At 41.8% G+C, this 7,436-nt stretch overlaps 1 non-coding gene across 1 annotated transcript; it reads left to right on the top strand.

Moving 5' to 3' along the window:
• Positions 1 to 6,502: 6,502 nt before the first annotated feature.
• Positions 6,503 to 6,574, top strand: TRNAQ-CUG. Its single transcript has one exon. It is a non-coding gene; the product is annotated as a tRNA-Gln (tRNA).
• Positions 6,575 to 7,436: the final 862 nt, after the last annotated feature.

Genomic DNA, 7,436 nt, shown 5'->3' with positions numbered 1-7,436 from the left:
AAGTTGGATTTCAGGTATTATAGGTTTTTACATTTACTTCTGGATTGTCCAGAAGGGCCTGATCTGGTCAATTTATTTCCTGTTAGCATCCAGAGATGCCATTTTATTTCTAATACTCATTGTATCTGATATGGAGTTAAGACCTCTAACTTCTGCCCAAGAGTTAATTTAGCAAACCTCCTCTGTTGACATGGCTGTGACAGCAACAGCTCTTAGACATGGAGGCCACCTGGTTGCTACATTGTCTAGCTTCTTAGCTTCAGTGCAACTGTTTGAGGCTTTATTTCTTGTCATTGGACTAAGACCCTTAAGGCTATTCCCTGCTCCTCTGCTATGTATAAAGAGAAAGGCTTAAGTTAGGGATGCCTAGGGCAGAGGCCTCACCTAGGGCCTGCTTGATTTTATTAAAAGCTTGATCATGTTCCTTTCCCCATATAATGGGTTCATTGTCTGGTCCCTAAGTGGCTTCATAGAAAGGTTTTTCAATTAGTCCAAAGTTTGGAAACAAAATTCTGCAATATCCAGCTATTTCTAAGAAAGAGCGGATTGTTGTTTGGTAGTGGGTGGTGTTAACTGAGTGATTGCTTTTATTCTTTCTTGTGACAGTTGTCTAGATAATGGGGTTAGGATATATCCTAAATAGTTCATTTTCTATCTGGTAATTTGGACCTTTTTCTTAGAGAGTTGCTATCCCTGGTCCCCAAGGAAGTTCAGAGTTTGTAGTGTTATGATGCGAGGCTTCTTTCTAGGGGCTGCAGACTAGGATATCATCTACATATTGTAAGATGGCTCCCTCTTATAATTGTTAATTCCCTTAGGTCTTTTTCTAATGCTCTTGTGGATAGATGAGGGCTATCTCTAAACATTGTGGTAGTACTGTCCAGGTATACTGTTGATGGGTCATTGTTTTGGGGTCTGTACACTCAAATGCAAATAGGTATTATGAATCTGGGTCTGCAGGGATACAAAAGAATTCATCTTTTAAGTACTGTATACTACTGAGTATAGCTCAATACTTGAGTGAGTATGGTGTAAACATTAGCTACAAGAGGTTGGAGGAAAACAACAGCCTTGTTAACTATTCTTAAATCCTGGACCAATCTGTACTCCCATGTTGGTTTAAGAATAGGGAGGATTGGAGTATTGCCATGGGGATTAACAGGGTACTAGCAGGCCATGTGTTACAAATTTCTCTATGATGGGCTGCAGACCCTCTAGGGCCTCTCATTTAATAAGATACTGTTTTCTATGGGGATAAGCTATGCCAGGCTTTAAGCAAATTTGAACTGGTTCGGTAGTCTTGGCTTTTCCAGGAACCCCAGAGTCCCAAACTAGGGGACTTACTTTCTGTGAAATTTGCTTTAGGATGTCATTTTCTAATTGTCTTTTATTGGCTAACAAAATTTTAAAGATCTTAACTGGGACCTCCTGAAACATCAAATGGCCCCCAATATGGCCGAGTGGTCTCATCCTAGCAATGGTATAAGCCATTTTGAATAATTAGGAAAGAATATTTAAAAATTTGGCTTTCAAGTTGACAGGTGACTGTGGGTATATAAAGACAAGTTCAAGATTTTCCTTCAACTCCTATAATATTAATTGAACTAGAGGAGAGAGGTCCAGTGTATAATTGGGGACAGAGTAAGTAGTTCCAGAAGCAACAAGAAAGTTAATTTTCTTACATGCTAATCAAGGATTACTCAAGGTTTCGTTAAAGATCGAAATGCTGGTGTAGGCTGTGGCTAATCTGTTCCCAGGCACCCTCAGTCCTTAAGTGTTGCCATGGCCTTTGGTGATGACCACTTTCCACTCTAGGAATGGGGGCGATCTATTTTCCAGTGCCAGAGATCAGGGTTTGTACATTGCACATGCCCTAGGGATGACCTAGTGCAATCCCTTGCCCAGTGTACAGGGTGTTTACACTTAGAGCATGTTTGATCATTTTGCTCTTGGCATTTTTGTGGCTTTTCCGGGTTACCTTGAAGTGGCTGGGCATTGCTAATGGAGCTGCTAACAGCTAGTGCTATTAATGTGGCCTGCCTTTCCACCCCCTTTTTCCTATGCTGGATCTGTTTCTCCTTTCCTCAAAGTCTCAGTTGTTAAAAACCGAGAAGGCAGTGTCTCTTAGTTGGGCCAAAGAAGTCTGTGGACCCATTTGTAATTTTTGAAGCTTCATATGATTATCTGGTGCCGAATGGCTAATGAAATGTTGCCCTGTTAATATTTGACCTTCTGCAGAGGATGGATTTAGTTTAGTATGTATCCTGAATTTCTCAACCAGCCTGTTATGGAGGAGAGTAGGATTCTCTTCCTTGTGTTATTTCTCTGAACTTGTCATAATTTACAGGTTTCCTAAAGTATTGTTTCACCCCAGCTAATAAACACTAAATCATGGTGTTACTTTAGCAAGTTTCCTCCACTCCTCTACTCTCATAACTGATTGGCTCACCTCCTCATAATTCATCCCTCTGCACAGGGGCAGGAGTGTTTTAGTTTATCTATTTTACAAACCTAACCTGGTTGGGAAAGCTTCTAAAGGATCTTAAAGTGCTCACCATCCTTGACCTATGTTCAGTAAATGTAGCAAAAATTTACAGGGAACAAGTGCAAAATAGAGAGTCAGTGGGTGAAGCAAGCTTTAGACGGAATATGGTTGGCTTGTGAAGAAGGGATGCACCTGGCATCCTTTCCAAGAGTTATAATAGTCCTGCATGGAAAGCTGTGGGGAAGGGATGATGTTATGTTAAACACTGTACCTCATTGTGTGAATATTGTCTTGTGCCTGGTGGGGAGCTAGTCTCTAATCATGATCCATGACCAGGTAATACTCACATGAGAATCTTTTAATGTGGCAAGTGCCCTATTGGCTTTTAACTGCCCTAGCCATGCCACACAAAAGCAGCAAACTCTCTTCAAGGAGCCAGGGTGTCCCAAGGCATAATGGAGACAAAGAGAATGAAAGTCTCCTCCAACTACCAGGGAGGGTGGAAGGACTTGTATTTTCACAGAAGTTCTCCTCGCTGGGTCACCAAACTATTGCAGATGGAGATGGCATCCAGGCTTCTGGAGGTTGAGAACAAAGAATTGGACTGACTACACAGATATTGTAAAGCAAAACAAGTGGGAAATTTATTAAGAAAAGTAATAAGACATGGGAGTGGGCCATCTCTGGCCAGGAAATGGCTTCCTTCTACTGAAGGGGTACAGGCTTTATAGGGTTTTTACTTAAGCTCCTACATATCTGACTTCCCACAATCCTCCTAGATTGCCCACTCAGTGAGGAAACCACAATACTAATTATTATCAGGTGTCAAGATATTCTCAGAAATTAGGATGATGACTGATGACAGCTGCATTGTCTCAGGATTTTCTTTTTTAAAGATTTTATTTATTTATTTTTAAAGAGAAAAGGGAAAAGAGAGAGAGAAACATCAATGTGTGGTTGCCTCTCACACCCCCACAACTGGGGACCTGGCCCACATCCCAGGCATGTGACCTGACTAGGAATCAACCGGTGACCCTTTGGTTTATAGGCTGGCACTCAATCCACTGAGCCACACCAGTCAGGGCAAGATTTTTTTAAAATATATTTTATTGATTATACTATTACAGTTGTCTGAATTTTTCCCCCTTTGTCCACTCCACCCAGTAAGTCCATTCCTTCCAGCAATCATCCCCTTAGTTCATGTCCATGGGTCATGCATATAAGTTCTTTGGCTACTCCATTTCCTATACTGTTCTTAACATCCCCCTGCCTATTCTGTACCTACCGACTTGTGCTTCTTAATCCCTGTACATTTCCCCCCATTCTTCCCTGTCTCCCTTCCAGCTGATAACTCTCACTCCAAATGATCTTCATACCTATGATTTTGTTCCTGTTATACTTGTTTGCTTAGTTTGTTATTTGGATTCAATTTTTGATAGTTGGGAATTTATTGCCATGTTTGTGTTCATTGTTTTGATTTTTTTTCTTATATAATTCCCTTTGGCATTTCATACAATAATGGCTTGGTGATGATGAACTCCTTTAGTTTTACCTTGTCTCAGGAGCACTTTGTCTGCCCTTCCATTCTAAGTGGTAGATTTGATGGATAGAGTAATTTAGGCTGTAGGTCCTTGCTTTTCAACATTTTGAATACTTCTTGCCAGTCCCTTCTAGCCTGCAATGTTTCTTTTGAGAAATCAGCTGATAGTCTTATGGGAACTCCTTTGTAGGTAACGGTCTACTTCTGTTGCTTTTAAGATTCTTTATATTTAACCATTGGCATTTTACTTATGATGTGTCTTGGTGTAATCCTCTCTGGGTCCATCTTGCTTGGGACTCTCTGTGCTTCCTGGACCTGTATGTCTATTTCCTTCACCAAATTAGGAAAGTTCTCCTTCATTATTTTTTTTTCAAATAAGTATTCAATTTCTCGCTTATTCTCTTCTCCTTATAGCACCTCTCTGAGTCTAATGTTGGTATATTTGAAGTTGTCCCAGAGGGTCCTTAGCCTATTCTCATTTTATTGAATTCTTTTTTCTCTCTGCTGTTCTGATTGAATGCTTTTTCCTTCCTTGTGTTCCAAATCATTGATTTGATTTGCAGCTTCATCTTCTCCACTGTTGGTTCCTTGTAGATATTTCTTTATTTCACTTAATTCAACCTTCATTTCAGTCTGGGTCTTTTTTATGCTGTTGAAGTTCCAGATGAGTTTCTGGAGCATGCTGATAGCCAGTGTTTTGAATGGTGCATCTGATAGGTTGCTTATCTCTATTTCATTTAGTTCTTTTTCTGGAGTTCTGTTCTTTCATTTATGTCATATTTCTTTGTCACCTCATTTTGGCAGCCTTCCTGTGTTGTTTCTGTGTATTTGGCAGAGCTGCTTTGATTCCCTTAGTATTGTGGCCTAATGGAGAAAAGAGCACCTGTTAAGTTGTATGGGGGGTGGGAGACTTAGGTAATCACCAGGGTGAAGCAACCCATGTCACCACTCTGTGGCTCTGTGTGTGGGAGGGCTGAGGGGGGCAGCAATAGGGCAGTATTGCCTGGCCTCTGGAGTTTTGCCCAAAGGAAGCTGTCACCCAGCACTTGAACTTCAGTTTCTCCCCATATGCTGTTGGTGCCCTTCCAGCTGTTGTCCTGGTGCTGAATCCCAGAGTGGGTGGTCTAAGTGCATCCTAAGTCCCTTGTGGGGCCTTTAAGAGGAGTTTCTTGAGAATCTCACAGTTTCTTCCACTTTCCCAACCCACACTGGTTATTACAGCCAGAAGTTATGGGGACTTATCTTCCTGGCACTGGAACGCTCGGCTGGGTGTTCTGCATTGGGGCTGAGATCCCTTGCTCCTGAGGCATCCCTCCCATTTTTTATACATAGGTAGATGTGGGACCACCCATTCCCAACCCAGTGCCTCTCTTTGCTTCTTTGCACCTCTCTGTGTCTCCTCCCCTCCTATTCATCTGTATGAATGTAGCTTCTTTAAATCCTTGGTTGCTGAACTTCCACACAGCTTGATTTTCTGACAATTCTGCGTGGTATTTGTTTTGTAGTGTAGTTCTATTTTTTGCTGTTGTTGTGTGTGGGGTCGAGGTGTGCTTACCTGTGCCTCCATCTTGACCAGAAGTCCGTTAGGATTTTCTATTCTATCTGCTGCCTCACTAGGACCTGAAAATTAAAAAAAAAAAAAAAAAAAAAAAAGGTGAGCAGTAACAGTCTTCCTTTTAAGTTGTCAGATTTAGCCTATGGAGCATAGGATAAAGAAACCTTCAAAAAAATCTAATGCTGGGCCATCCCACGGAGTATTCCTTAACTCCTTCACTCCTTTGTTCATAATCCTTTTATCTGTGCATTCATGTGACAAACGTTAATTTAGCTTCTACTACATTTCAGGTGACCTGGTGTCAAAAAGGAATGAGACCTGCTCTTGCATTTAAGGCATTTTGGAGTTTTTAAAATTTCAAGTCCAAGATTACAGCTAAGGAGGAATTACTAAGAAACTCCAAGGTTGCTCTAGAGACAATTGCAGGTACTCTAGCATGAGTAATTGAAGGTGTAAAAAGGCATTATAGTTTTATATTGGTAAAATCCCCCATTTGAATGGTGAGATTAAAATCCAGTTTGCCTTTGTGTGGGTCGAAAATAAAGGCAAAAATCAAAATCTCCATAATTAACGATATTCTTGGATCAGGTCCCTCCCTGGCCCCTGACATCCAAGGAAAAATACCTGGAAAGGAGATCAGTGAGAACATTCAGAGAAAACTCCCTCCTACCCACCTTCTACTCTTTGTGGGGCTTTCCCTTTGTCCCGCAGCTGGAAATGGCTGAGATCCACAAAAACAAACAAATAAACAAACAAACAAACAACCTGTAATTAATTTTTTAACAGGAAGAAGAGGCAGAGTTTTCATGTAAAACACCATTTCTCTTTCAATTATACTTTATGTATCTTATATTTAATAACAAAAACAAAAATGGAACTAAAGATATATTAGGATAGTATGTTAACCCTCACTAGTGTGGGAGGTTCCATGGTGTAATGGTTAGCACTCTGGACTCTGAATCCAGCGATCCGAGTTCAAATCTCGGTGGGACCTTTTACGGATCCTAATACTTCCACTTTTGACCACATACTGCAGCCTACATATCTGGCCTGCAACTTCAGGACTGCTCCGCCATCACCTAGTGAATGTGCATGTTCTATTCCATCAGAGTAATTTTTCTCCTAGGAGCACCCGGGTAATTAATGAGTTTTCAGAAACGCGCATTTAATGAGTAAACCAGAATACACAACAAAACGTGATACGTTATTAAGTAGCCTCCAAAACGAAAAACGAAAGGGAGTGACTTCATTGAGAGTCAGTCATTAGGATGGAAAAGAAAAAGGTAAAGAGAAGAATGAAAACAAACAGAAATGGGTGAGGAATTAACTGAGGATAACCAGGAGTAACACCCACATCAGAGATAGACCCGAACACGCGGCTCCAATAGGAGCCCTCTCGGTAGGCACAAAGGGTGAGAATCTGGTGTCCTAGATCACCCGGCTAGCCTGACAGCATGCAGGAGGCTTCCCCCATTTGGTGAAATTTTCTATTGCGATAAATATGTTCCCTGTATAAGTCATTAAATTTTTTCACAGCTTGAGTTTTATTCAAGATACGGGAATGTAAATGTTGTTTCTCACTAGAGTCAGGAACTTGAGTGACTGGAGCAAGGCTTCCCTCCCACACCACGCAAAGCCGCGTACCCGGAGCCACCGGACCTGACTCCGTAATGGGCTCCCACCCTGAGAAGTGAGCGAGCAAGGCCGGGGAGGGCGGAGCGCGCCGCTGGAAAGACTGTGCCCGCAGGGAGTGTGCCCAGGAGTCCGAGTGCCTAGGTCCTCAACCACCGGCCTCTTAGGACTCCAAACAGATTCACCCCGTCTACTTTTGGCAGGAGATTTAAGGTGCGGTCCCC

Source organism: Phyllostomus hastatus, unplaced genomic scaffold, assembly GCF_019186645.2.
Source record: "Phyllostomus hastatus isolate PE091 unplaced genomic scaffold, TTU_PhHast_1.1 phas_scaffold_60, whole genome shotgun sequence".
NCBI classification, from domain to species: domain Eukaryota; kingdom Metazoa; phylum Chordata; class Mammalia; order Chiroptera; family Phyllostomidae; genus Phyllostomus; species Phyllostomus hastatus.
Note: the sequence above shows the minus strand (reverse complement) of the source record. Positions and strands in the feature narration are given on the sequence as shown.